The sequence below is a fragment of the Podarcis tiliguerta genome (assembly GCF_965153285.1).
Source record: "Podarcis tiliguerta genome assembly, chromosome: 11".
In the NCBI taxonomy this organism is placed as follows: Eukaryota; Metazoa; Chordata; class Lepidosauria; order Squamata; family Lacertidae; genus Podarcis; species Podarcis tiliguerta.
In genome coordinates, this window is record NC_139544.1 from 34170480 (window position 1) to 34176037 (window position 5558).

At 45.1% G+C, this 5558-nt stretch overlaps 1 long non-coding RNA gene across 1 annotated transcript; it reads right to left on the reverse strand.

Moving 5' to 3' along the window:
• Nucleotides 1-1875: 1875 nt before the first annotated feature.
• On the reverse strand, nucleotides 1876-4871 carry LOC310660219. Its single transcript, XR_014503313.1, has 2 exons — nucleotides 4359-4871; nucleotides 1876-3182 (listed from the first exon to the last, which is right to left on the reverse strand). It is a non-coding gene; the product is annotated as an uncharacterized lncRNA (long non-coding RNA).
• Between the last annotated feature and the right edge of the window lie 687 nt (nucleotides 4872-5558).

The window sequence follows — 5558 nt, forward strand, 5'->3', positions numbered from 1 at the left end:
TAGTTCCCCTCATATATTGACTACCGAAGATCCTTTAAAGAACCCGCAGAGTTAATTGGCACAACAAAGCGAAGGCTTTTTTTTTTTTTTTTTTAATGCATTTAGAAAACAGTCAAGGAGGAGGGAACCTGTCAAAAGTCCTCGTCAACTTTCTGGCAAAAGTACACCACGGGGGACTCGCGGGCCAGAAAGGCAAGAAACGGAAAGCCCGGTTAGATCATTTTCTCAGGACATTGTTTATGGCCTTGGGAAGGATCAATCGTTTCGAAATGTTGCCAGGAGGAGAAAGAGAGAGAGAGAGAAATGATCCGGAGTGGAATGCGACTAATCCTCTGGATTCCTGTCAACGGTTTCCATAGAAGGAAGCCGATTTTTCAACCCAAAGATCCAGATTTTGTTTGGCCAGGGATTTGTGTGAGCTCCTGAGGCCATGAATTCGTCCTTCTCCGCCTCCGACCCCCACTCCCCAAATATGAGAACCTGCTGCTCTCTCTGAATACCTGTCTTGGGTGTAAAGCACATGCGTGCCGAGACTGGGTTTGGCTGCAGTCTGTAAAAAGACTCACCCCAGAGCACTCCGGCTGAAGGCAATCGGATTGTTACCCAGGCGCAATGTACACACACACACGCTCGCAGCACACTGTGCCGTGCTCTAACACGACTACAAACACTAAATCAGCTTGGCATCTTAGAGCGGGAGAGACAACCCGGAAGTAATCTAGTCGAACCCCCCTGCTCAGGGCCAGGGAGTCTGTCTGCAACGCTAACCCCACTTACCTGGGAGTAAGCCCCGTTGAAGTCAATAGGAATTCCTTCCGAGTAGACATGGTTAAGATTGCGCTGGAAAGCGAAGTTCTGCTGTGATTTATGGTTTTAGAAAACATGCATAGGATCCGACTGCGGTGAAGTTAGTCTGAAAGTAAGTTGGAATCAATGGCATAAGCAAATGTGTTTCCGATGGACTGCCCGCCTTGCTGCTTTTATGAACGGATTCATAAGTGAGGCATGGAGTCTACCTGTAGACATTCTAAGAACAACTGTTTGAAAATTTTCTCCGTGCTAAAAGCTGACTTTTTGGAAGCCAGCTAGGAACATAAAGGAAACTATAACAAGCCAGCCCGTGCACGCACGTTAATCCAGACTGTTTTGGTTTTAAACCGGATCATATATTTTCATTCCAACCCCGACTCGACAAAGAGCACAATTTTTCGGCTCTGCCCATTGAAATGAATGCCAGTGTAGGAGAGGATGGAGCGATTTGTTTCAAGGGAGTTTTACGTTAGAACATTGTTTTCTTTTACTGTTTTTAAACCCTTTATAATTTACTCTAGCATGTTGATTTTTCTTGTAGAGTCTCCCCTATCACTGAAGGCTTAAAGCAATCTGACTTTTCCCCTCTTCCGGCAACCCTGTTCTTTGGTAGACCGAGAGCTCCTGCCCTGAAATGGTCAGGGGAGCACATCAGGCATGTATTTTTTTTAATAAGATAAAATAAAATAGGGCCTTCTTTGTGGTGGTGCCCGCATTTTGAATGTTACACAGTTCCATTGTTCCTAAGCTGTATTTTTGTACACTGCTTAAATATTGATGGGTTTGGAGATCTATTTAAATAAATAATATTCCTGACACCAACCCTGTATTCTTTAGAGTGCCAGGTTAAAACCATTTTATTTGCCAAAGTATTTTAGATGATGGTGTTTGTTGAATGTTTTATTATATTGCTGGTTTGTGTTGTGTTGTATAATGGTTTTTTTTAAAAAAAAATTCTCTCCATACCACCCTAAAATTTATTTTTGAATGGTTTCGCAGTTGTTGGTTTAAAACACTATTTGGTTTATCGTTTCTAAAATAAAGAAATAAAATTAAGGCGGGACCTTTACATAAATGGGATTTATTTCCGAGTAAACACACATTGAGTTACACAGTTGCAGGTGATTTCCTCAAGTCAACCAAGTAACAATCTCAGAAACCAGACAATTAAACCAACCAAAGGGACACAGGAGAGCATTGCGCAGGAGAATGGATCTCACTGGATAATTCGCAGGAGAACTTCCCTGTGGTTTGTGCCCCTCTTCTGCACCAACCATATAATTTTTATAGAACAGCTTTCGGCAGCCTGGTGCCTTCCAGATGTTTGGGACCACAACTCCCATAGCTTCCATCACCCGCCGTCAGCACAGCTGCCTAAGGTCCAAAACGGACTGCTCAGTCCAGTTCTGCCAGTTCCAGAGTAACAGCCATAGAATACCATTCAAGTCCAGCCGAGTTCGATGGCGCTTACTCCCGGGTAAATGCATCTAGAATTAAGGGGCTTACTTTTGAACAGGCATGTATAAGATTGCCCTGATAATTCAGTCGCGGTTTCCTAGTGTTGGTAGGTCCCACTAAACGCAGGATTTAATTTCTGTGTTCTTGGGTTGTGGAAAGGTCTTTACGCCCCCCCCCCCGAAATGCATTATTCATCCCACTACTTTTATATCCTGCTTGACTGTCAGAAAACCTCAAAGTGGTTTACAAAAGGTCTTAATCCAGGCCCGGATCAGATCTTCCATCCTTTCTCTCCTTTGGGAAGGGTTGGTGGGCTGAGCAGGCGCTGGAGCAAAGCAGTTCAGGCCGTTGTGCTAAACCCAGCCCGGTGACTTAATGGGGGTTGCTGGAGGAGATCTGTTGCTGCGGGGGGGGGGTGGGGGAGAGGAACCAAAGCCGGATGCTGCAGCCGAGAGGTAACAACACCCAGTGGGCTTGGGTCACCAATACCACCGATGCTTAGCTAGCAGACACTCGCCCAGGCAGGTGGGCGAGCAGAGATTCCGCCTGGGTGCGACAGCTCAGTCGCTTTCCAGCTCCGAACGTTCTTCTGCCGCCAGAGTTCAAGAGCGAGCGATATTTCCCCCGGTTCCTCCGTTGCCATTGGTTAAAGGGGCTTCCTCTAAGAGAGGCGGATCCCACCTTAAGGCAGAAATCAAGGCCGGCTCGTACGTGCAATGCTGATGCTGCGGGTGAATTTAGGAGTCTGATACTTACGTAAATTCCATTTCGTGCAGCGGGGAAGTCGAGGCCCTTGAGTTTAAGCCAGGCCCTTGCAGGCTTGGCTTGTGGATTAGTCTGGAAGCAATACTAATGGGATGTTCTTCCGACTTCAACAGGAACCTCGAATCCTAATGTTGATGTTTCTTCTTTGCCTAAATAATAGTTATTTTTTTGAAAAGCAGAAAAAAATAATTCAGTTGCTGGCTTTACTTGGTTTGGATGATTCTAGAGATTTAAAGCGCTAGTTGTCAGCGTGCGCTTTAAACACTATCTAAGGCGAGTTGGGTATTTTACTAAACAGATCCCTTAAGGTTGGGAAGCTCCAACAACTTACTCCGTGTGAATATTAATGTCTTTTAAAAAAAACGCACAGTACAATTTCTTGTACTTGTGGGGAGTTAGAATAGTGATTCCGCAACAACGCAGAGCAGTTAAATTTAAACCCACTGCCAAATCAAGCATCGGATTAAGTGGACTGCAGTCCAGACTCCAGAGAAGTTTATGCCATAATAAATGTGTGTCCTTAAAGTCCTTAAACTCTAAGGATCCGCAGGACTCTTCTTTGTTTCAGTTAAATCTGTTGGCACAAGTGGAACATTCACCTCATGCATGTGTTTACTCGGAAGTAAACCCCTGTATTCCATGTGCACTGGATCGTCGCCTTAATTGGCTGGTGGCTTCACCAGATTAAGCCGGCCCAGCTCCAATATACACATCAACTGAGAAACTAGTGTGTATTTCTGATTTCAATTCAATGGTGATGATGATCTATGGTTTTGCCTTAACTGGGTAAGACAATTATATAATGCATTTATTGGTTACTACTTTGGGCAACTGATATATTGCCCTTCAGCCCTAAGGAATCCCTCTCGTTGAAAGCAATGGGATCCACAGCCCAAACCTACGCCGGGTTACTGGGAAATAAGACCCGCTCAGTTTAGTAGGGTGCTTATCAACCTACCTACTGGACGCTGTTCCTTTCTGTTTTCGTTGCTAAAGACAGAAGCCCCAGGCTTTTCTTTCTCTTCTCTTCTGCCTTGTGGGGGTGCTAGCCGACCTTAGGCATACTCAGAGTAGGGAAACTGAAACCAGTGGACTTCACTCCTATATCAAACCAGCTGGACTTTGCATGAGACTTCTTCTCCTGTCTATTCCTCCGGCTGACCTTGCTAGGTTTGTTACCGTTTCAGAGCAGGTTTGCCAAACAATAAAAGTCGGAGGTTTTTTCTTTCTTTTCTTTTCCCCCAAATGCAAACCTAACAGGTCATGGCAGAAGGCAAGACAAGGACTATATAAACAGAAGCAGTTGGCAAGGTACACAAACCGACCTGGGAGGAAGCAGCTTCGAAGCACTCCATAAAATGAGATTGGCAGATGGCCGGCTTTATTTCTTACTGACTTCTCGTACATCGGGTATCATTCGAGTCCATTGATTTCAGTGGGCCTCCTCTGAGCAGGAGTAACGTCGGCGATCGCCCTGCGCCCGTGTATCAGACAGATTCACACAACGCAGAAGGTGAACAGAAGGAAGTGAGCTGACGCTTCCTCGGTTCTAGATGCCACAACTAAAAGCGGTCGAAGGCTGCCATCGAATGCACGTCGACTCGAGAGTCAAGTTCTGCTGAAGTCAATGGGACACCTCTGGACAAACACGTAAAGAGTTGCCCTGATTCAGAGCAAAGGATGCTTCCTTTTTGTTTTGTTTTTAAACCTGCATACAGTTCAGTGTTGGATGTACTTGACATTATATGTAGATCGCGGGCAACTGGTTGGGGTTTTTGTTTTCTTGTTGGGGTTTAATTATTTACTTGTGTTCCATCTTGTATTTTATTTTGTGAACCGCCCTGAGACCTTTTTTTTTTTTTTGAAGGGCGGTATATAAATTTTAATAATAATAATAGGAATCCAACCTAAAGGAGACGACACTTTTAATTATCCACTGATAATATTAAACCTTCTACTTGGATTTCAACACCTTACTTAGGAAGTGGAAGGGTGTCTGACTTACTTTACCAAGAAAGAACCCTTGTCACGTGCACATAAAGTCTTTATTTGCTCCCCAGTCTCGTATTAAAACAGAGGAACCGGATCGCACATTCCGATGGAAGACGTTTACTGGCAAGTTTATATACAGACCTTGGAAAGTTTTTCCAACGCACTTTTATCCAGAGGAATGACTGAACAGCGCCAAGCCCAGTTCCCCATAGAAATAACTTCCTCTCTAATCATTTCTCTATTTTAATGGGGATCTGATAAATCTCTCGATCTGGCGAACGGGCCAGATTCAAACTGCACTCCTTGGCAATCTCTCACCTGGGAGCAAGCGAGCAAGGCTTGCTTCGGAGGGCAAGATGCCACCGAAGAACGGCCTGCTGGTTTTTCCAGGGCGGGGAAAAGGCGAATCTCTCTCCTGAACCCAGACCCGAGTTCTGCGGACCCGTCACGGAGTTTGAATTAAGCGAGGGATGTTTTGATTTCGACTCCTGCCTCGTGGCAGGCTGATTACTCCCGGAGACCCCAACACGTTT